A 26,124-nucleotide genomic window follows, 5' to 3' on the forward strand; every position below is an offset into this window, starting at 1 on the left:
TACCTTAAACATTTTTTTTTAATATCTCAGGGGAAATTTTAACTACTTAAAATTTTGTGGGTTTTTTTGCCTTAGTAAACCCAGAATTCTCTTCTGGTATTCTTTGCAGGGAGGGAAGCTTAGAAAAGTACAGGTAGGGCAAGATATTTAATACAAGTGTTTAGGATCCAAAATACAGAGTCCATATCCTTGCTATGGTAATATACTTGGGGGAAAGGAGGAGAGGTGGCGAAACTGGGTCAATTTTGCACCCATCTTCTTATCAGAATTATAGGACTACACCTCCACATAAGTCTTTTTAAGTTTCAGTCTGTGCCACTAAAATGATCTTTCACAAAAGGTATCGCATGTATTTGACATTCTTATAGCACATTTATTGTGGCTCAGGAGGCCGAGTAGTGGGTCATAATTCCATTCCATTACAACTTCCGAGGGCCATTTCTGTGGGTGAGCTTCCTGTTGGATTATTTATAACCATTAAATCACAAGGTTTGGAGGGCCTTGGCCTCACTTCAAATTGCTCTGCAATGATTATAATAAATATTAGATCTTTAGAATTCCTTGACTATCCAGTTCAGTGAAGTCATCAATCAAGATTTTTGGACAACATTTTCTTTTGATTCTAATGTTGCTTTTAGTTTCTCGCCTTCTTTTAACCATTGGTTGTCTTGTGCGCTGTTACCTCAGAAGGTAGCATCTTAATATGGTGGTTGCTACGCATGCAATTTATATTTACTTACTTACTATTCACCTGGATGGGGTTTTTCCTATCCTCCTGCATTACGGTTACATTGACTTGTCTTTCACACATTTAGACTGATTATGATATTGTCACATAAGCTCTATAAAAGGCAATGCATTTCAATGCAAGACTGTGGTGAAAAAAAATTACATATAACACATGTATACACGCAAGCACAGCACACATATGCATATCTAAGATATACAGACTTGAAATAAGCCTGTTGAATTACAAGCTTTGACAATTTTAACCTAATCTAATACCAAGGATCTGTTGTTCCTTCTGTTGCACAACCAGTGGTTTGAATATTATATTTCATTTAAAAATATTTTAAAAGCAGTACGTGGCAGAAAGTACAGTGGTCTTTTAGGCTTTCTGATCTATGGGGGACATAAGGTATTATTTAGTTCCCAAATCCAAATTTAAATTTAAATAAGAGACTTTCCTGGTATGGTCATTTTATCAAATTTAGATTCACTTGTCTCTAGATAGAAGTTAAAATTTTAAGTCACTTACACATACACAATTTTAATGTAAAGGGTGGCTTCGGGCTCATTTTGACCTTTTAGAAATGTTCAATTCAAACGTAGGGTAAATCTGGTTAAATCTCAATCACAAACTTATTTTTAATATTAAGAGTTTGCATATAAAACATAAAATATCATGAAACACAAATGAATTAAAAGAGACCAGATCAGGTTATTATATTAAAAAATGCTATCCATTGGTTTTATGCCATAATGTGAATATGCTAATAACTGTGGGAATAATTGACACTGTAGGAACACATATAAATGCACTTAATGAGGTTATTGATTTTTCCCTCATAAATTTTCTTACATACTTTATATTATAAGCATATCACTAATGATGTATGTCTTTTCATTAGAGTTGGCATAATAAAGATGACAATTAATTTTTAATGTATCTTTTAGTGAAATTTAATATTGAAAAATTAATAAAGCAAACTAAATTTCATTGCTGAGTCTATTATTAGCATTACGTGTATCAGCAAGCAAATTTACCAATAGGAACATTTATATTGGGCAACTTGGTTAAGAAAGCTTTGAGAATCCTGAATCTCCATAAGCCTGGTCAGGAAGAGAATAAAATGCCATTCTTCAGAAAATAAACCAAAGCCCACAGCTTGAGAGTGTTATAAACCTATAGGACCTTTTTCTTGGGCCCTCATTTCAGGCCACCCTTATGACAGACCTACGAAGTTCAGCTTGTGCAATAAAAATTCCTATTGATTTTAAATGAACTGAGCTACTCTGTAGAGGTCTTTGGACTAACTGTGAAGTCCTCAAGTTTAACAAGGATTATACAAAGGAAATTCTTGCTCTTGTCTACTTACATCAGCAACTCTAACACACTGTGCTATTAAAAAACCTTCTTTCTGAAAGACAGGCATTGTTACCCCCACCCTATAGATCAGAAAACCAAATGTCAGAGAAGTCAAGAAACATTCCATCAACAAAATGGAACTCTGATTCTAAAACAACTGGGTCTCTTTCCAGTACGACGGCTCTGGCCAGCTTGAGAAACCTACATTTTCCTCCTTGTAAATTATATTTGAGTAAAATGACAAACGTCTTAAGATTCTGAATGAGATGAATTGGTCATTTTCTGAAAGAAAATGTTAAGCTCAGAAAACTTTCTTCATGTGATTAAATGTAGCAGAGATTCCATTTTACATCAATTCATTCAAAGATATTTTTAAAAGTGGCTGTCAGGTAAGCTATGCATCTTTTTTTTTCCCCCTCTACACAATACATGATACAAGTATCCCTCTGGTCTATCATTTGCAACTATTATATCTCTAGAAAAGCTTTCATTTTAAATGGATGATTTGTTGCTAATTTTTGGCTTCCTACATGAAAAGGCAAAGGATCTAAGAGAGAAGGCAAGTGGATAAAACAAAACATCAGCCCAGTTTTCTCCATCCTGAGTGTCATAAAGTCTTTTAAAAACTAGAAAATTCATCAAAGGCATAATAATGTTTAATATACTCCTGACATATATGTTTTTGAAAAGAAGACAACTGGAAAAATATAAAACAAGAGCAAAAAGAACTTTCACTCAGAAATGTCACACATCTTCTTATCTTATCATGTTAAGCCAATTCCCTAAAAATTCACCATCTTTATCAATCATTTATTCAAGTCATTCTTTTATTCATTTGGTTCATGTATTTATGAACTTGGGGTGCAGAAAGAACATTGGGAATTGGAGAAAATGTACAAAATCACTGAACTATATCTCCAGACAGTCTTTAGATAGTATGCTAACTCAAACCAAACTGAAACAAACAAACAAAAACCTCCACAGAAATAAATTATGGCTCCATCAACCATTAACTGATGACCTTAAGAAGGTACATTATCACACAACTTCACATGAAGAAGCCATTTCAGTTATTTAAGCAAATACAGGCCTAACCATATTTTAAAATATAATTATAAAGGTAAAAGAAAAAGCAAAGAAAACAACACATGGTAAAAAAAAATTTCAAAATCAAAAACAAAAATAAAATACAATGAAACCCAGACAGATCTGTCATGTCAACTAATATAAAAAGGATGAGAATAACTTTGAAAAAATTCAGGTGGGACACAAAGGACAATCAAAACCAGAACAATTCAGGGGGAAAAAAAGCAAACAAAAAGAAAGTAAGGCTCTCAACAAGGTAGAATTCAGACCAAAAAAAAAAAAAAAAAAAAAAAAAAGAAAAGAAAAGAAACAAGTGAATAAACTAGACTAAGAAAGACAATTTATACTGGTAAGATTGCATTTCAGAAGAACATGTAGCAGCTATGAATATGCATGAGCCCAATGATGGGGCATCAGTGGTGATAAAGCAGAAACTGTAAAAGATACCAGAGGGAAATAAACAGAAATACACTACAAGCAAGAAGCTCTAATTCACAGATCTCCAACTACAGGATATCAAGTACATAAAAACTCATTTAGAAAGAACACAAAGAACATAAGATAGAAGAGAAGAAGAGCAGCAATTCCAGGAACAGAAAATCAACCACTTTCTAAAAGGTAGGATGTGGGGAGAATGAATCCAAGGTGACAGGAAGATAGACCACGGGGTAGGGGCTGGCTCCCGGCAAGTGGCAGAGCAATGGAGCACCAAATCAGAACTTTTGGAAGTCGGCTCCCCTGAGGGACATCATTCCAGAGGTTATGCAGAGGTGGAGCCCTCTCAGGGACAGTGTGGTCTCAGGACCCGTGGGGTCACTGAAAGATTGGGGGTGTCTGTGTGTGGCAGAGCTCCCAGGTATCAGAGTGGGGAAGCCAACTACAGAGCAGAATAAAGGAGTGAGCTCTCAGCTCAGGGTTACCTTAAACCATGATCCGTGGCACAGTCAGACAACTGCTCTTTGAGTAGGGACCCCACAAGTGGCAGATCCAGGGAGACTCACTTTCCTCCTCTGGAAGCAAGAATCTGCTGGGTTTGGAGACTCCAAATGGGGCTGTGCATCAGAGATAGAAATGCTCGGTCAAAGGCCGGGTGATACAGAGTGTAGCCAGAGACAAGGGAGATGGGAGGGATTGACGCTTTTTCTCTGAGGGCGCACTGCGGAGTTGGGCCCCGAGTTCTTGGATCTTCCAGGTTGGAGATTGGGAGGCCACCATTTTCATTCCTGTTCTCCAGAGCTCTACTGAAAGTGTTCAGGGAACAAAAACTCCAAAGAGCAAACTGGAGCAGATTACTTAGCCTGGCCCCTGGCAAGGGCAGTGCAATTCCACCTCAGCAAAGACATTTGAGAATCACCACAACAGGCCCCTCCTGCATATAGCAGCAAGAACATCCAGCCAAGACCAAGCTCACCGATCAAGGAGAACAGCAGAATTCCAAAGATAGGGGAAAGCAATGGATGGAATTCATGGCTTTCTCCCCATGATCCTTTAGTCTTACAAAGTTAAATTAAGTTTTTTTAATTTTATTTTTTTTCTAATTTTTTTCACTTTTCCTCTTTCCTCACTTAACATTTTTAACTAGTTTATCTTAACAATACCTTTCTTAAAAAAAAGTCTTTTTAAATCTTCATTATTTTAGTCATATTTTATCCTTCATTATATATAAGCTTATTTTTTGTTTACATATAGGGTTTTTTTTATTTTCTTAAAAATTCTGGGATACAATTTCTTGTAATAGATCAAAATATACCCTAAATATAGGACAGGGCTTTGTTCTAGTCTCCAGCCTGAGCACATTCTCTCCCCCCTCCTTTTTTTCTTCTTTCTTTCTTTTACCAATCACTTATCAATTCCTTTTTTAGAATTTTTTTTTAATTTTCATCTTTACAGTCATATTCTGTCACTTCATCGTGTTTACCCTTATTTTTGTATATATATAAGTTTTTCTTTCTTTAAAATTTTGGGATATTGTTTCTTCTAAGAGACCAAAATACACCCAAAATCAAGTGGGTGGCTTTTTTCTACTCACCAGTCTAACATACACACACACACACACACACACACACACACACACATATATACACACACATACATACATATATATATGAAATTAAAACATATTAATATATATACATCTATATGAAATTAAAAAATATATATACATATATGTGTATATATATATATAAAAGAATTAAGAAATATATATGTATATATATTTTAAATTTCTTTTTACCCCATTTCTCCTCCCCTCTTATATATATATCACTAATATATATATATAAGATATTACATATATGTGTGTGTGTGTATATATATATTTTTAAATTTCTTTTTATCCCCTTTCTTCTTCCCCCAGTTTGGGGTCTCCCCTGATTTGGTTACCATACATTTTTCTGGGGTCTTTGCCACCCTTTCAGTATTTTTAGTATTTTTTAGTATTTTAGTATTTTATTCTCCCATTCATATATTCTTATCTGCATAAAATGACAAGACAGAAAAACTCACCACAAAAAAAAAATAAATAAAAGAACAAGAGGCAGTACCAATGGCTAGGGGCCTAATCAATACAGAAATTGGTAGTATGTCAGATATAGAGTTCAGAATGACAATTCTCAAGGTGCTAGCTGGAGGATATTAAAGAAACCCTGTCTGGAGAAATAAAAGAACTAAAATCTAACCAAGCTAAAATCAAAAAGGAATTAATGAGGTGTAATCCAGAATGGAGACTCTTACTGCTTGGATAAATGAGGCAGAGGAGAGAATTAGTGATATAGAAGACAAAATGACAGAGAATAAAGAAGCTGAGCAAAAGAGAGACAAACAATTACTGGATCATGAGGGAAGAATTCGAGAGATAAGTGATACCATGTAGGAAACAATATTAGAATAATTGGGATTCCAGAAGAAGAAGAAAGAGAGAGGCGGGCAGAAGGTATATTGGGGCAAATTATACTAGAGAATTTCCCTAATATGGCAAAGGGAAAAAGCATCAAAATCCAGGAGACACAGAGAACCCCACTCAAAATCAATAAAAATAGGTCCATACCCCATCATCTAATAGTAAAACTTACAAGTCTTAGTGACAAAGAGAAAATCCTGAAAGCAGCTCAGGACAAGAGGTATGTAACATACAATGGTAGAAATATTCAATTGGCAGCAGACTTATCCACAGAAACCTGGCAGGTCAGAAAGACTGGCATGATATATTCAGAGCACTAAATGAGAAAAATATGCAGCCAAGAATACTATATGCAGCTAGGCTGTCATCAAAAGTAGAAGGAGAGATAAAATATCTACAGGACAAACAAAAATTAAAAGAATTTGCAAACACCAAATCAGCCCTACAGGAAATATTGAAAGGGGTCCTCTAAGCACAGAGAGAGCCTAAAAGTAATAGACCAGAAAGGAACAGAGACAATATACAGTAACAGTCACCTTACAGGCAATACAATGGCACTAAATTCATATCTTTCAATACTTACCCTGAATGTAAATGGGCTAAATGCCCCAATCAAAAAACACAGGGTATCAGAATGGATAAAAAACCAAAACCCATCAATATGCTGTCTACAAGAAACTCATTTTAGACCCAAAGTCACGTCCAGATTTAAAGTGAGGGGGTGGAAAACAATTTACCATGCTAATGGACATCAAAAGAAAGCTGGGGTGGCCATCCTTATATCAGATAAATTAGATGTTAAGCCAAAGACTATAATAAGAAATGAGGAAGGACACCATATCATATTTAAAGGGTCCAACAAGATCTAAGAATTTTAAATATATATGCCCCTACCATGGGAGCAGCCAACTATATAAACCAATTAATAACAAAATCAAAGAAACACATTGACAATAATACAATAATAGTAGGGGACTTTAACACCCCACCCCTCACTGAAATGAACAGATCATCCAAACAAAAGATCAACAAGGAAATAAAGGCATTAAATGTCACACTGGACCAGATGGACATCACAGATATATTCAAAACGTTCCATCCCAAAGCAACAGAATACATATTCTTCTCTAGTCCACATGGAACATTCTCCAGAATAGATCACATCCTGGTCACAAATCAGGTCTCAACTGGTACCAAAAGATTGGGATCATTCCCTGCATATTTTCAGACCACAATGCTCTGAAGCTAGAACTCAATCACAAGAGGAAAGTTGGAAAGAACTGAAAAACATGGAGGCTAAAGAGCATCCTACTAAAGAATGAATGGGTCAACCAGGAAATTAAAGAAGAATTGAAAAAAATTCATGGAAACAAATGAAAAGGAAAACACAACTGTTCAAAATCTGTTGGACACAGCAAAGGCAGTCCTGAGAGGAAAGTACATAGCGATAGAAGCCTTTCTCAAGAAACAACAAAGGTCTCAAGTACACAACCTAACCCTACGCCTAAAGGAGCTGGAGAAAGAACAGCAAAGAAAGCCTAAACCCAGGAGGAGAAGAGAAATCATAAAGATTGGAGCAGAAATCAATGAAATAGAAACCAAAAGAACAGTGAACAAATCAAAGAAACTAGGAGCTGGTTCTTTGAAAGAGTTAATAAGATTGATAAACCCCTGGCCAGACTTATCAAAAAGGAAAGAGAAAGGACCCAAATAAATGAAATCATGAATGAAAAAGGAGAGATCACAACCAACACCAAAGAAATAAAAACAATTATAAGAACATATTATGAGCAACTATACATCAGCAAATTTGAAATCTGGAAAAATTAGATGCATTCCTAGAGACATATAAACTACCAAAACTGAACCAGGAAGAAATAGAAAACCTGAACAGACCCATAACCAGTAAGGAGATTGAAGCAATCATCAAAAATCTCCCAACAAACAAGAGCCCAAGGTCAGATGGCTTCCAAGGGGAATTCTACAAAACATTTAAAGAAGAATTAATACATATTCTCCTGAAACCGTTCCAAAAAAATAGAAATGGAATGAAAACTGCCAAACTCATTTTATGAGGCCAGCATTACCTTGATCCCCAAACCAGACAATGACCCTTACAAAAAAGAGAATTACAGACCAATATCTTAGATGAACACAGATGCAAAAATTCTCACCAAAATACTAGCCAATTGGATCCAACAGTACATTAAAGGATTATTCACCATGACTAAGTGGGATTTATTCCTGGGCTGCAAGGTTGGTTCAATGGCCAAAAATCAATCAATGCGATACAATACATTGGTAAAAGAAAGAACAAGAACCATATAATAGTCTCAATAGATGCTGAAAAAGCATTTGACAAAGTACAGAATCCTTTCATGATCAAAACTCTTCAGAGTGTAGGGATAGAGGGTACATTCCTCAATATCATCAACGCCATCTATGAAAAATCCACAGTGAATATCATTCTCAATGGGGAAAATTGAGAGCTTTTCTGCTAAGATCAGGAACACAGCAGGAATGTCCACTATCACCACTGTTATTCAACATAGTACTAGAAGTCCTAGCCTCAGCAACCAGACAACAAAAAGAAATAAAACACATCTGAATTGGCAAAGAAGAAGTCAAACTCTCACTCTTTGCAGATGATATGATACTTTATGTGGAAAACCCAAAATTCCACACCAAAACTGCTAGTACTTATACAGGAATTCAGTTGTGTCAGTATATAAAATCAATGTACAGAAATCAGATGCATTTCTATACATCAACAACAAGACAGAAGAAAGAGAAATTAAGGAGTCAATCTCATTTAAAATTACACCCAAAATAATAAGATACCTAGGAATAAACCTAAGCAAAGAGGCAAAAAATCTGTACTCAGAAAACTATAAAGTACTCATGAAAAAAATTGAAGAAGACACAAAGAAATGGAAAAACATTCCATGCTCATGGATTGGAAGAACAAATATTGTGAAAATGTCTATGCTACCTAAATCAGTCTACACATTTAATGCAATCCCCATCAAAATACCATCTTTTTTTTTTTTTTCAAAGAAATGGAACAAATAATCCTAAAACTTTTATGGAACCAGAAAAGACCTTGAATAGCCAGAGAAATGTTGAAAAAAAAAAGCCATAATTGGTGGTATCACATTTTCAGACTTTAAGCTCTATTACAAAACTGTCATTATCAAGACAGTATGGTACTGGCACAAAAAACAGACACATAGATCAATGGAACAGAATAGAGAGCCCAGAAATGGAACCTCAACTCTATGGACAACTAATCTTCGACAAAGTAGGAAAGAATGTCCAGTGGAAAAAAGAGTCTCTTCAACAAATGGTGTTGGGAAAATTGGACAGCCACATACAGAAAAATGAAACTGGACCATTTCCTTACACCACACACAAAAATAAACTCCAAATGGATGAAAGACTTCAATGTGAGACAGGAATCCATCCAAATCCTTGAGGAGAACACAGGCAGCAACCTGTTCAACCTCAGCCACAGCAACTTCTTCCTAGAAACCAGAGGCAAGGGAAGCAAGGGCAAAAATGAACTATTGGGACTTCATCAAGATCAAAAGCTTTTGCACGGCAAAGGAAACAGTCAACAAAACCAAAAGACAACTGACAGAATGGGAGAAGATATTTGCAAATGACATATCAGATAAAAGGCTAGTATCCAAAATCTATAAAGAACTTACCAAATTCAACAGCCAAAGAACAAATAATCCAATCAAGAAATGGGCAGAGAACATGAACAGACATTCTGCAAAGAAGACATCCAGATGGCCAACAGACACATGAAGAAGTGCTCCATATCACTCAGCATCAGAGAAATACAAATCAAAACCGCAATGAGATACCACCTCACACCAGTCAGAATGGCTAAAATTAACAAGTCAGGAAACGACAGATGTTGGCAAGGGTGCAGAGAAAAGGGAATCCTCCTACACTGTTGGTGTGAATGTAAGCCCGTGAGCCACTCTGGAAAACAGCATGGAGTTTCCTCAAAAAGTTGAAAATAGAGCTACCCTATGACCCAGCAATCGCACTACTGGGTATTTATCCTAAAGATACAAATGTAGTGATCCGAAGGGGCACGTGCACCCAAATGTTAATAGCAGCAATGCCCACAATAGCCAAGCAATGGAAAGAACCTAGATGTCCATCAACACATGAATGGATAAAGACATGGTATATATATACAAAGGAATACTATGCAGCCATCAAAAGAAATGACATCTTGCCATTTGCAATGACATGGATGGAACCAGAGGGTATTATGCTGAGTAAAATAAGTCAGTCAGAGAAAGACATTATCCTATGATCTCCCTGAAATGAGGAATTTGAGAGGCAGAGTTGGGGACCTGGGGGGGAGGGAAGGAAAAAATGAAACAAGATGGGATCAGGAGGGAGAAAAACCATAAGGGATTTTTAATCACACAAAACAAACTAAAGGTTGTTGGGGGGCCTATGAAGAGGGTGGTTGGATTATGGACATTGGGGAGGGTATGTGCTATGGTGAGTGCTGTGAAGTGTGTAAGCCTGAAGTTTCACAGACCTGTACCCCTGGAGCAAATAATACATTATGTTAATAAAAATAATTAATAAATAAATTTGAAAAAAGAAAAGTTAAAAAAATGTTTTGACTGGATTCTGTAAGGCTATGATAAAAAAACAAACAACTGTACATAAACATTATACTCTACTTGGTAAATTGTTTCTCACATGGGTATGCATGGATTAGTAAAGCTGGAGCTATTTTATATGTACACTAGAATTGAATTCATGAATTCAATATCAATACACTGACATACATTCATAAATACATATACACATTCATACCGATGTTGCAACTCTCATATATGTTGTATACATAAATGTATCTCATATATGTATACATATATACACATACCTATATAACTATATATACTGTATATACACACATACATATATAACTATATATATAACTATACATATATATATACAGTTAGATATATATAGCTCACTCTCTCTATATAAAACTATAAAAAATCTCCTATTGCTGCTGTAAGAAATCACCACAGGCTTAGTAACTTAACACAGCACAAATTTATTCTTAAAATTCTGGAAGTCAGAAGTCTGAAAGGGTCTCACTGGGCTAAAAGCAAGGTGTCAGCAGGGATACATTCCTTCTGGAGGCCCTAGGAGGGAATCTATTTCCTTGCCTTTCCCAGCATCAGACACCACCTGCATTCCTTGGTATATGTCCCTTCCTCCATCTTCAAAGCCAACAGCAAAGCATCTTCACATCTCTCTCTGATTCATACCTCTTTTGTCTCCATCTTCCACTTTAAAGGACGCTATGATTATAATGAGCACTCCTTGATAAACCAGGATAACCTTCTCATTTTTTTTAAAAGATTTTATTTATTTATTTGACAGACAGAGATTACAAGTAGACAGAGAGGCAGGCAGAGGGAGCGAGCAGGAGGCAGGATCCCTGCTGAGCAGAGAGCCTGATGTGGGGCTCAATCCCATGACCCTGGGATCATGACCTGAGCTGAAGGCAGAGGCTTTAACCCACTGAGCCACCCAGGCGCCCCTAACCTTCTCATTTTAATGTTAAGTGATTAGCTGCCTTCATTGGATCTACAACCGTAATTTTCTCCCTTGCCACCAGGTAACCTAATATATTCAAGTGTTCTAGAAATTAAAACATAGATATCATTGAGGTCCACAAGTCTGCCTATCACCAAACCAAAAATCTTTTGCAAGATAATTCTACCAAAGTTTTAAAGAACAAATAATTCCAATGGTTTCTGAACGGCCTCAGAGCATAAAAAGAACTAAAATTTAATTATTTATTTTAATCAAGCATAAATAAAATTGATACTTAATTTGGCTTGGCTCCCTCACAAGCCCTCAAAAGATAATTACAAACCAATCTCATTTCTGATCATCAAAATTAACATCTTAAATAAAATATTAGCAGTTAGAATATAGTAGCACATCAAAAGAATAATACATCATGACCAAGTGTTGTTTATCTTCTTAGACAAAGAAAAGATATTTACTACAGTTTGGCATCTATTTTTTATTTTTAAAAACTTTCAAATATTAATATTGTTGTGACATAATGTATTTTAACCCAAAGGATAACATTATACTTAGTGAAAAAAAAAGAATAAAGCATATGAAGTATAAAATTGGAAAGGAGGAGGAAGTAAAATTCTATTCTGGTTTCACGTTTAAAGAACTCAAAAGAATCAACTAAAAACCACTATAAAAATGTAAATTAGCGGGGCGCCTGGGTGGCTCAGTGGGTTAAAGCTTCTGCCTTCGGCTCAGGTCATGATATCAGGGTCCTGGTATGGAGCCCCGCATTGGGCTCTCTGCTCAGTGGGAAGCCTGCTTCCTCCTCTCCCTCTCTGCCTGCCTCTCCGCCTACTTGTGATCTCTGTCAAATAAATAAATAAAATCTTTTAAAAAAATGTAAATTAGCAAGGTAGAAATTTCATATTTTAAATAATAGCTTTTCTACCAGCAAAACAACCAGCTAAGAGACTTAGAATATCTGAACTTGTAAAATAAATAGAAAACCTATGAAAATATATTTAACAAGAAATGTCTGTAAGAATTATATGGTAGAAAATTTAGCAAGTATGATAATTATATGATTATTTAAAGTATCTACCTATGTCAATTTTCTCTGAATTGTGACTACAATTAAATGGTAAAAATGACTTTTATTTATTTTTTTAAGATTTTATTTATTTATCAGAGAGAGAGAGAGGGAGAGAGAGCGAGCACAGGCAGACAGAATGGCAGGCAGAGGCAGAGGGAGAAGCAGGCTCCCTGCAGAGCAAGGAGCAGGATGTGGGACTCAGTCCCAGGACGCTGGGATCATGACCTGAGCTGAAGGCAGCTGCTTAACCAACTGAGCTACCCTGGCATCCCAAAAATGTCTTTTATTTTTAAGTTAGCAAACTTAGTTAAAATTCTTGTGGATTAACACCAGAGTGGTGCCACTTCACACGCACTAGGATTGTCAGAACCACAAAGTCAGAAAATAATAGTGTTGGTGAGGATATGGAGGAATCAGAAATCCTACTACTGGTAGGAAAATAAATATCTGGTGGTTCTTCAAATGATTACAATGAAAATTACCTGCAATTCTGTTCCTAGCTATATACCCAAGTGAAATGAAAACATATATACACAACAAAATATTTGCACCTGAAAAACATTAGCAGCATTCATAATAGCCAAAAGGAGAAAACAAACTAAATGTCCATCAAATGATGAATGGTTAAACTGTGGTATCTCCATACAATGGGATATTGTTCAGTCATAAAATGGAATGAAGTACTGATACACCCTACAACCTGAATGAATCTTGAAAATATTCACTGAGTGGGAAAAGCCAGTCAAACAAGACCACATGTGATGATTCTATTCATATGAAACATTCAGAAGAGGAAAATCTATAGAAACAGAAAGTAGATGGGTGGTTGATAGAGACGTGATAGCTAAAAGGCAGTGTTTCCTTTTTAAGGTGATGAAAGTATTCTACAGTTGTGATGATAGTCACATAAATCTGTGAATTTAGTGAAAACCATTGAATCATGTACTTCAAATGAGTTCAATAAAGCCATAAAAAATTTTTATAAAAATGAATAAGCAAGCATGTCCAAGGAGAAAAGCTCTAAAAAAAGAAAAGCAATAAACATGAACTCAGTCCCTTAATACCACCTCATGAACAAAGGACAAATGGAACACAATACATGGAGCAAACTCAAACACACATAAAGATGGAAAAATCAAATCAGTGCAAAATATGGACCATTCAAAAAATTTGTTGAGACAGCTACTTAACTGGAGGAGGGAGAGAAAAGCAAAACTGGATCCATAATACATGTAAATTGCCAAATACCAAAGATTTCATTATAAAAATAAAATCATAAAAGCAATAAAACTTTGCATTCCATATTATTTAATAACCCCATAGCAGAAAGCCTTTTCTAAATGTGGCTCACAGCAAAGAAACCATGAAAAAAACGAATCCAACAAAACTCAAAATCTTCATGGAGAAATACATAAAAGTAAAATTTTTAAAACATATTGTCAGAATGCAAGTGACAAACCAGGTATACAAATTGTAATCACAAACAGAAAAAAAAATAGTCCTAGAAACAAAAAAAGAAAAACAAATTGATTTTCAAAAATAGGGCAAAGACTATACAAGAAGCAATAAGTGTTGGCAAGGAAATGGGGAAAAAGGAAGCTTTGTGTGCTGTGGGTGGGACTGTAAACTAGTGCAGCCACTGTGGAAAACAATGGGGATGTTCCTCAAAAAATTAAAAACAGAATTAACCTATGATCCACAAATTCCACCTCTGGGTATCTACTCAAAGAATATAAAAACAGTAATTTGAAAAGATGTATGCACCCCTATGTTTGTTTGTTTTTTAAGATTTTATTTATTTATTTGACAGATCACAAGCAGGCAGAGAAGCAGGCAGAGAGAGAGAGGAGGAAGCAGGCTCCCCACTGAGCAGAGAGTCTGAGGCAGGGCTCGATCCCAGGACCCTGAGATCATGACCTGAGCCGAAGGCAGAGGCTTTAACCCATTGAGCCACCCAGGTGCCCCTGTTTTTTTTTTTTAACTTAGACTATTTAAAAAAATTTTTTTTTCAGTATAACAGTATTCATTGTTTTTGCACCACACCCAGTGCTCCATGCAATCCGTGCCCTCTCTAATACCCACCACCTGGTTCCCCCAACCTCCCACCCCCCGCCCCTTCAAAACCCTCAGATTGTTTTTCAGAGTCCATAGTCTCTCATGGTTCACCTCCCCTTCCAATTTCCCTCAACTCCCTTCTCCTCTCTAACTCCCCTTGTCCCCCACTGCTATTTGTTATGCTCCACAAATAAGTAAAACCATATGATAATTGACTCTCTCTGCTTGACTTATTTCACTCAGCATAATCTCTTCCAGTCCCATCCATGTTGCTACAAAAGTTGGGTATTCATCCTTTCTGATGGAGGCATAATACTCCATAGTGTATATGGACCACATCTTCCTTATCCATTCGTCCGTTGAAGGGCATCTTGGTTCTTTCCACAGTTTGGCGACCGTGACCATTGCTGCTATAAACATTGGGGTACAGATGGCCCTTCTTTTCACTACATCTGTATCTTTGGGGTAAATACCCAGTAGTACAATGGCAGGGTCATAGGGAAGCTCTATTTTTAATTTCTTGAGGAATCCCCACACTGTTCTCCAAAGTGGCTGCACCAACTTGCATTCCCACCAACAGTGTAAGAGGGTTCCCCTTTCTCCACATCCCCTCCAACACATGTTGTTTCCTGTCTTGCTAATTTTGGCCATTCTAACTGGTGTAAGGTGATATCTCAATGTGGTTTTAATTTGAATCTCCCTGATGGCTAGTGTTTGTCAATAGATGAATAAAGAAGAGTGTGTGTACACACGTGCATGCGCGCGCGCATACACACACACACACACACACACACACACAGGAATATTACTCAGTCATTAAAAAAAATGAAATCTTGCCATTTGCAAAAAACATGGATATAACTCAATAGTATAATGCTAGGTAAAGTAAGTCAGAGAAAGACAAGCACCATATGATTTCACGCATATGTGGAATTTAAGAAACAAAGAAGAATGAACAAAAAAAAGAGACAAAACAAAAAATAGACTCTTAACTCTAGAGAACAAAGAGATGGTTACCAGAGAGGAGGTGGGTGGGGGATGCGTGAAATAGGTAAAGAAGAGAAAGTGTACACTTATGACAAGCACTGAGTAATGTATAGAATTGATGAATCAGAATATTATATACCTGAAACTAATATAACACTGTATGTTAACTATACTGGAATTAAAATTAAAAATAAAAATAAAATTTAAAATAATAAAAACTGGGCAAAAACTATGAAAAATGATGAATGAAAAACAGAACATTTAATCAGCCCTTAATTATGAATGGATGCTCAGCCTAACTCATGATAAAATAAAGGAAATTTTAAAACAGATTTGGATACTACATTTTCAGATATGTAAATTTTTTAATGTTTAATAACACATATGTTGGCAAGGCAGTTGGAAATAAACCTTCACAATTTCTGAAACATTTACAACTTGACAAAATGCCCAATGTGTGAAATTTGACAGTATCAAAATTTAAAAATTCCTTAACTTTTAACAATCAATTCTACCTCTTACAAATATTCTCTCACATGTGAAATAAAGTATGCAACTAGTTATTCATTGTGCATTATAATAACAAAATTTTAGAATTAACTCAATCGCCCATATATAGGGGGAAAATAAATTGAGGTGTATCAATTGAGATATAACACAGACTTTTTTTTTTATTTTATTTTTTATAAACATATATTTTTATCCCCAGGGGTACAGGTCTGTGAATCGCTAGGTTTACACACTTCACAGCACTCACCATAGCACATACCCTCCCCAATGTCCATAACCCCACCCCCCAACCCCCCTCCCCCCATCAACCCTGTTTGTTTTGTGAGATTAAGAGTCACTTATGGTTTGTCTAACACAGAGCTTTTCTCTCTCAGCTTCATGGACATTCTGGACCAGATAATTCCTTAAAGGTGGAGGGACTATCCTGTGCCCTGTAAGATGTTTAGCAGTATTCCTGGTTCCTGACTACCAGATGTAGAAGCACCACTTACCACAGTCAAAAACGTCTTCAGATATTGTGAAATGTGCCAAGTGGAGCAAAATTTCTCTCTTTAATTCAGATACACGGATTTAATGGACTACTCTGTGCTTTGAGTTAAAAAGACCTATAATATGTATTTTGTTAAGTGAAAGAAAAAAAAAACAAGCTACAAAACAGTTATGTAATATGTTACCATGTTTCAGTAAAGGTTGGAAAAAGTAAATATTCAGATTTAGTGTATATGAACAGAAATGCTTTGGAAGAATTTAAAAAATGGTTACCTATTGTTAGAAGGTAGGTAGATGGACAGCTAGGTAAAGAGGGAGATATTTATTATTTTAATTGTTAAAAAAAGATTTTAATTAGCTAAAGGAATGTTCAAATAATTGAATGCATCGACCAAAATTAACAATTGCCCCTGAGTCTTTTCCATTAGTTCTGTCTTAATAATAATGATGTAAGTGTGCTGGACCTTGATTTCCCTCTGAAGTTACTGACAATCCTTAAGTGGACGGAGACTTTCTTCTCCTATTCATTGGTTTGGGTTCCTGAAACATCCGTATAGTCAGTCATGTTCTGATATCTTGAGAGGTGGAAAACTTAAGTAGAAACAATGTAATTTGTTATTGTTTTGATATATTCCAGTTGAAAACCTGGGACCCTTCAATAACACCTGTGGAGTGACAATCTCATCATGAACAGCTGAGTGAAAAGGGATACCCTCATTTAGAGGCACAGGATAGAAGGAATTTAGACCAGAGTAGTCCTCAGGACTGCCAGTGTCAGCCTGACTGGGCAGGCCCTTCCTCCAGGCACCCTATGCTGATGCAGGCAGGGACACCCTCTTCATATGCTGACTATGGTCTGTTGGGGGGCTCCTGAATCAGGAAGCTTCAAAACTGTGGAGTTGAACAGTCTCTTCCAAAGAGGTATTTCGTTTTCTTGTCTCTCATCTTCCTTTCCTCCCTCCCTCCCTTTCTTCCTTCCTTCCTCTCTTCCCTCTTTCATTCCTTCCTTCCTTTCCTTCTTTTTCTCATGGAAGGTGGGGCAGGGGGAGAGGGAGAGACAGAATCTTAAGCAGTCTTCACACCCAGCATGGAGCCAAACATGGGCCTTGATCCCACAACTCTGAGATCTCTACTGAGCAGAAATCAAGTCAGATGCTTAACCCACTGAGCCACCTAGGTGCTCCCCCGTCCCCCCCGCAAGAGGTAACTTTGAACCAAAGAAACAACTCTGGATTCTACTTCCCTACCCCCCATCCTAATTCTGTATCACCAATAACAACTTCTTATACCAGCTCATTCTCCAGAACTTGTGGATTTAGAGGAATGTAAAATTCCCTCTAGGAGATATAAGTGACTCACAGAAATTTAGGAGAATTAACAGATCATAACCACATGTTTAAGCAACAATTTTATGCAAATTCTATTTAGCCTGAGTCTTTAATATCACAGATCAGGAAATTCAGTTGAAGAGAGGTTAAGCAACTTAGCTAGGACCAAACAACTAGGTAACCTGAAGCTAAATCTGACATGAATGCCTAAGCAAATATCTTTTTGAAAAATCTGTACTTAGAGATTCCAAACTAGAACTTAGGGAGGCAGTTTTCAATTGGGGTAAAATGAAAATGGGGGTAAGAACTGAACCAACCACCTCTTCCTAGAGGTCATTCATTAAGAAATAGCATAAAGAAAGATCAGGGGCGCCTGGCTGGCTCTGTCAGAAGAGAGGTGACTCCTGATCTCAGGGTCACAAGTTCAAACCCTACGTTGAGTGTAAAGATTGCTAAAGATAAGTAAATCAATAAAGTTAAAAAAAAAAAAAAAGAAAGATCAGAGCATTGGAGCATAAACTGCAGGAATGCCCACAGTTAAAGCAAGAGAGGAAGAGATGACAATTTTTCCTTTTGCTTTACATTTCTTCTGATTCCAAGGGTAGTACAGTGTAATTTATGAAGAGAGAAAGGGATGGACCATGCTATAAATGGAATAGAGCTTATTTCTCAGCTATCCAAGGATGTCTCTTAGATATCTACTTTGATTCACTAATTTCAGCATTCCCCAACACATTTCATATGGGGATGGTTTCTGTGAAATAAGAATTGAAATCTCTGTCTCAGATTAACTTTAATTCAATATTTACAAAGTCTAAAAGGTCTGAGAAGCTTTAAGTAGAGAAACCTGCTAACAGACTGTTTCTCCCACTCTTGTGGATTCATGCATCTATTTGACCACAAACTATTCCTCCTTGTGTCTAGCAGAGTATTTCTTCTAAATAGAAATGTATGGGAAACCCTTGGGGAACATGGTTCCAGCTCTCTTCCCATGTCCATGAAAACATGAGGAGTCTTGGAGCTGACCCATATCGTGAAAGTGTCTCTCCATGGCAGATACTCCCCCTATCCGTTCTCCATCCTTCCCTGCTCTGTGCCTGAGGGATCCCACCACTGGAGACTGCATCACCAGGGACTCCTCACCCCCTGGCTTCTCCAATGAGTAAACCAACAGTAGGCACCCTCCAAAAGAGTCAAAAGTAACAGGAAAGAGATTATAAAGCATTTGTTCCTGCATCAGCATTGAATCTCTGGCAGTGGGTAAGATATTCCATATAATCTCCCTCTCCTGAATAGCCCTGTGGCCACCACAATTCCGGCTCTCACTGATCATCATTTCCTCCCCATCTCCTTCCTGTCCTTTGAGCTTCCTGGTATTATTAGTATCTGGACTCTTCAATATTCTCTGTCCCTTTAGTATCTCTACCTTGAACCAACTGGGAAGAATTCTACTTTTGACTGAAACTCCAAATACTGTATTATTTATACTATATATTGTGTTATTTGTATATTGTATTATTTCTTTCTACAATGTTCAAATATGTATAGCAAAAAAAAAAAATCTCTGAAGAACATTTATGCCTCCTGTACTTCTCATCTTAAAAGCACACAAAACTATCATAAATCTAGTATTAAAATATCAATGCTATATGCAAATATAGCCATATAGTTTTCTGACAAATAGTGATTTCATTTTAACAAATTGCAAATGCCTTTAATAAAGAGCATTTTTTGCTCCTTTTGTATTTGTATCTTTTGTGTAATAGAGCTTAGTGAAAAACTTGACATGATCGTTGACTATTTTCTAAAGGACACACATTGAAATAGCACTTGCCTTTAATCAATATTACAAATGCTTGCTGAAGGGAGACTCAGCCGTTGCATAAAGTTCTTCCATCATTTTGTCAACAGTATTTAAAAGTTCCTGCAGCTGTAAAGTACCATGAAATGCTAGCAACACGGGGGAGGAAGGCTACTTGTAAGCTCCTAAGGCAGTTTATTAATAAGGACAGTTTTCCAGCATGTGATTATCCGGCTCAGCTTTTGCAGGTTCGTTTTTTTTTTTTTTCCAGGTGTTAGAAACCTTTTTAAAGTTTTTATTTTAACCGCAGATAGTTAAGATAGGGTGTTATGTCAGTTTCAGGTGTACAATACAGTAATTCAACAGCTCCACGCATCACTCAGGTGCAGGTAGGTTTTAAGTGGCTTAGAGCAGTCAGGGGGTCTGCTAACATTCCCAGGTGTTTCCAGGATGCAAACTCTTTGTTGGATTATTTCCCTTGAAATTATGCATTAGTCCTCAATGACACCTTAGGGCCATTTGTTATTTTTTATTAATTTATTTTTTTTTAGATTTTATTTATTTATTTGACAGAGATCACAAGTAGGCGGAGAGGCAGGCAGACAGAGAGGAGGAAACAGGCTCCCCAGCAGAGAGCCCGATGCGGGGCTCAATCCCAGGACCCTGGGATCATGACCTGAGCCGAAAGCAGAGGCTTTAACCCACTGAGCCACCCAGGTGCCCTGGGCCATTTGTTATTATTTCCTTTCTGAGTATATGTTTTCCATGTCTGCTCAGGAGACATTAATGAAAACACAGTGTCACCATCCACATCCCACAGAACTCAGAATTGTGCTGTGCTCTCTCTACGCAAGGCATCTTGCATGGATTTTTTTTTTCATGCATTCTCACTTTCACACACAAAAAAAGCCCTTCAGTTATCCCTGATCATACATGTCTGGTCCTGCCCTCACTTTTTACCAGTGCCTCTGTAGATAGGCAGGCCTCTTTCACAAAACAGGATTTGGTAGAAAATGATACAAAAGAAAGTTACACATTCAGGAATTCATCAGCAGCAGTGTTTTATCTACAGTGTGGCTAGTTGTTTAAATATAAATTAAAGATTATTTTTAAAATGAGCTAGCACTAAAACTAATAAACATTTGTAGAATTAACAGGTTTGGGGGAAATTGCCCACAATTGCCTGAGAGTATTACGATCAGGAGCTAGAGAAATAGTATAATATATGGAACATATATAGACAGAGAAGATAGGGAGAAAGAAAGAAACAAAGGAAGAGAGAGAGAGAGAGAGAGAGAGAAACAAACGAAGGAAGGAAAAGAGAAAGAAAGAAAGAAAGAAAGAAAGAAAGAAAGAAAGAAAGAAAGAAAGAAAGAAAGAAAGAAAGGAAGGAAGGAAGGAAGGAAGGAAGGAAGAAAGAAAGAAAGAAAGAAATTATAAACAAGTCACTAGTTGTAGTAGAAAAACACACTAAGCTTCTCCTTGTTGAATACTCACCTCGTTGAAAACCTAGGTTTGAGTCTGGGGTGAGTCTGATGTGACAATTCTTTCAGGCACAAAGAACTATCTCCTCTCTGCTGCCTTGGCATTAGGCTTAAATTCTTGTGAAGCTCACCATGCTGTGTTGCAATTATATATCCACAGGATTTATTTCTAGAGCATCATACTGAGCTCTGGAAGCCCATTCTGGCATCTGCGCGCTAGGCCTAAAGATCACAAAGATGACTGTTGGTGACACAGGGTATATGAAAGCAAGTGTTGGAGGATGGTTGTGAAGTCATTGTTAACTCCATTTTATAGATTAAAAAAAAAAAAAACTAGGGCTTTCAACAGATTAGCTAGTCATACACACACACACACACACACACACACATCACACAACTAGTAAAAAGCAAGGCAAGATTGGAAGCCAAGGTCATATGTGCAATTTTTGTGGTCTATGTGAGCATTTAAAAAGATAGTGTTTTAGGGGGCACCCAGGTGGCTCAGTCAGTTAAGGGTCTGACTTCAGCTCAGGTCATGATCTCAGAGTCCTGGAATCAAGCCTACAAAGGGCTCTCCATTCAGCAGGAAGTCTGCTTCTTCCTCTGCCCCTCCCTCTTCCCCTGCTCATGCTTTCTCTCTCTCTCAAAGAAATAAAATATTTTTAAAATAAAATAAAAAATAAAGTAATAAATAAATAAAAAGCATCTTACATGTATTAGGATCATTTCCTTGGGTTCTTTCTCTTCCACTTCATTATTAGGATTAGTATTATATTAGTACTATATATAGGATATAGTATTATATTATAATACTTCATATTATATTGAAGGAAAGAATGCATGAATAAATAGAAAGGTGAATGACTGAGAGGCTTATCCAAGGCCACATAACCTCCCCAAAAGTGTTTCTTCACCTATCAAATGGAATTGACTACCCCCTCCTTTTCCAGCTTGTGGGACTAATTTTAATATTGAGTTACATGATAATATCTGGTGTGCATGTATGTGTAATATATATTAATATACAGTTTACCAAAATCTGTCTCATATTTTTTAAGGGAAAGAATATAACTATCTCCCAAATCGAGGGTTTTTAAAAATACATTTATTTATTTATTTATTTTTTAATTCAAGTATAATTAATATCCAAATTGAGTTTTAAGAGTAAACTCACATTAGCATACCTTTGAATACTGAATCATATTTAAGTACTTTTGATGTGATTTTTACTTTTTTAAAAAATAATTGCTTTGCTATATGTCTTTACTTTTCTCCTGTAGGATAATCCTGAGGCTATAAAAGTTGCCTGAATTCTCAAGGATCCTTCAGCTCCAATAGAAAAAAAAAAAAAAAAAAAACGATACAGAACAATGTGAAACTCCCTTAAAGTCATCATTTTTATATAGCAAAATTGAGGAAAAGGAATAGAGCAGGCTTTAATGTTCTCTTGGTCATAAAGACAGTTGGTAGTAGAGATTTTAAAATGTATTCCCTAGTATTTTTTGGTCACATGTTAAAAATTTACCTAGAGTAACTTTTATTTTATTTTTTCATATAAATAAAAACAACTATAGCTTGGTCTCTATGATCTGGTTCTCCCTTTAGAAAACTGGTACCTGGGGTAAAACTGGTGGGTGGAACAGCTATTAAATAAAATAAGGTTATTTTCAGATGGACCTAACAGATATATTCAGAACATTTCATCCTAAAAGTGCAGAATACACATTCTTTTCAAGTATACTTGGAACATTCTCCAGAATAGATCACATACTAGGTCACAAAACAGATCCCAAAAAAGACTGAAGTCACACCATGCACCTCTTCTGACCACAGTACTATGCAACTAGAAGTCAACCACAAGAAAAACCTGGAAACACCATAAATACATGGAGTTTAAACAACATTTCACTTAACAATGAATAGGTCAACCAGGAAATGAAAGGGAAAAAATGGAAACAAGTGTGCCTGGGTGGCACAGTCAGTTAAGCATCTGACTCTTAGTTTTGGCTCAAGTCATGATTTCATAGGTCATGGGATCAAGCCCAGTGTCAGGCTCTGTGCTCAGTATGGAGTCCTCTCGAACTTCTCTCTCTCTCTCTCTCTCTCTCTCTCACCCTGCTCCTCCCCTCTGTGCTTTCTCTCTCTCTAATAAATAAACAAACCTTTTAAAAAATGGAAACAAATGAAAATAGAAACACAATGGTCCAAAACCTTTGGGATGCAGCAAACATAGTCGAAAGAGGGAACTATATAGCAATACAGACCTACCTCAAGAAGAAAGAAAAATCACAAAAAAATAACCTAAACTTACACCTAAAGGAGCTAGAAAAAGAACAAAGGAGCCTAAAGATAGCAGAAGGAAGGAAATAATAAAGAGCTAAATAGTAATAAATGATGCAGAAAGTAAAAAAAAAAAAATAGATCACAGAAACTAGGAAATAGATCTTTGAAAAAAATGAATAAAATTGATAAGCCTCTAGCTAGACTTATCAAAAAGAAAAGAGAAAGAAGCCAAATAAATAAAATCACAAATGAGAGAAGAGAAATAACAACCAGCACCACCAAAATAGAAACAATTATAAGAGAATATTATGAAAAACTATATGACAACAAACTGGACAGCCTGGAAGAAATGGGTCAATTCCTAGAAACATATAAACTACCAAAACTGAAACAAGAAGAAATAGAAAACTTCAACAGACTGATAACCAGCAAAGAAATTGAATCAGTAATCAAAAATCTTCCAACAAACAAAGTCCAGGGCCAGATGGCTTCACAACTGAATTCAAATTCTACTAATCATTTAAAGAAGAGTTAATACTTCTTCTCAAACTATTTCAAAAAATAGAAAAGGAAGGAAAACTTTCAAATTCATCTATAAGGCCAGCATTACCCTGATACCAAAACCAGGCAGATTCCACTAAGAGAGAGAACCACATGCCAATATCCATCATGAACACAGATATAAAAATTCTCAATAAAATAGTATCAAACTGAATCCAACAACACATTAAAAAAATCATTCACCACAATCAAGTGGAATTTTTTCTGAGGTTACAAGGGTGGTTCAATATTCACAAATCAATCAACGTGACACATCATATCAATAAGATAAAGGATAAGGGGGCACCTGGGTGGCTCAGTAGGTTAAAGCCTCTGCCTTCGGCTCAGGTCATGATCCTAGGGTCTTGGGATAGAGCCCCGCATCAGGCTCTCTGCTCAGCAGGGAGCCTGCTTCCCTTCCTCTCTCTCTGCCTGCTTCTCTGCCTACTTGTGATCTCTGTCTGTCAAATAAATAAATAAAATCTTTAAAAAAATTTTTAAAAAAAGATAAAGGATAAGAACCACATGATCATTTGAATAGATGCAGAAAAGGGATTTGACAAGGTATAACATCCATTCATGATAAAAACCCTGAACAAAGTAGGTTTAGAGCTAACATACTTCAACATAATAATGGCCATATGAAAAAAACCCCTCAGGTAATATCATCCTCAATGGGGAGAAACTGAGAGCTTTTCCTCTATGGTCAGGAATAAGACAGGGATATCCACTCTCACCACTGTTATTTAACATAGTACTGGAAGTCCTAGTGACAGTAAGCAGACAAAAAAAGGGGGTGGGAGACATCTAAATTGGTAAGGAAGAAGTAAAACTTTGACTATTTGCAGATGACACGGTAGTCAATATAGAAAAACTATAAGACTCCACCAAAAATACTGATAGAACTGATACATGAATTCAGTGAAGTCAAAGGATACAAAATTGATGTATAAAAACCTGTTGCATTTTCAATACATCAGTAATGAAGCAGCAGAAAGAAAAATTAAGGAATCAATCCCATTTACAATTGCACCAAAAAGAGTAAGATACCTAGGAATAAACCTAACTAAAGAGGTGAAAGACACGTACTCTGAAAACTGTAAAACACTGATGAAAGAAACTGAAGATGACACAAAGAAATGGAAAGACATTCCATGCTCATGGATTGGAAGAACAAATATTGTTATACCCAAGCAATCTATACATTCAATGTAATCCTTATCAGAATACCAACAGCCTTTTCACATAGCTACAATGAACAATACTAAAACTTGTATGGAACCACAACAGATCCCAAATAGCAAAAGCAACCATAAAAAAGAAAAACAAAGCTGGAGGCATGACAATTCTGGATTTCAAGTATACTACAAAGCTGTATAATCAAAATGGAATGGCACTGTCCCAAAAGTAGACACACATTTCAAGGGAACAGAATAGAAAACCCAGAAATGAACACATAACGATATGGTCAATTAATCTTCAACATAGCAGGGAAGAATATCTAAGGGGAAAAAGATCACCTCTTCAACAAATGGTTTTGTGAAAACTGGACAGCAACATGCAAAAGAATGAAACTGGGCCTCTTCGGTATGCCCTGCACAAAAATAAATTCAAATGGATTAAAGACCTAAATGTGAGATCTGAAACCATGAAAATCCTAGAAGGATTTTCACAGGCTGTATCCTCTTTTACATCAGCTGTAGCAACTTCTTTCTAGATCCATCTCTGAGGCAATAAAAGCAAAAATGAACCTTTGTGACCTCACCAAAATAAAAAGCTTCTGCACTGCAAAAGAAACAGTCAACAAAATTAAAAGAAAACCTACGGAATGAGAGAAGATATTTGCAAATGACATCTCTGATAAAGGGTTAGTATCCAAAATCTATGAGGAACTGAC

The sequence above is a fragment of the Lutra lutra genome, chromosome 17 (genome assembly GCF_902655055.1).
Source record: "Lutra lutra chromosome 17, mLutLut1.2, whole genome shotgun sequence".
Lineage (NCBI taxonomy): Eukaryota > Metazoa > Chordata > Mammalia > Carnivora > Mustelidae > Lutra > Lutra lutra.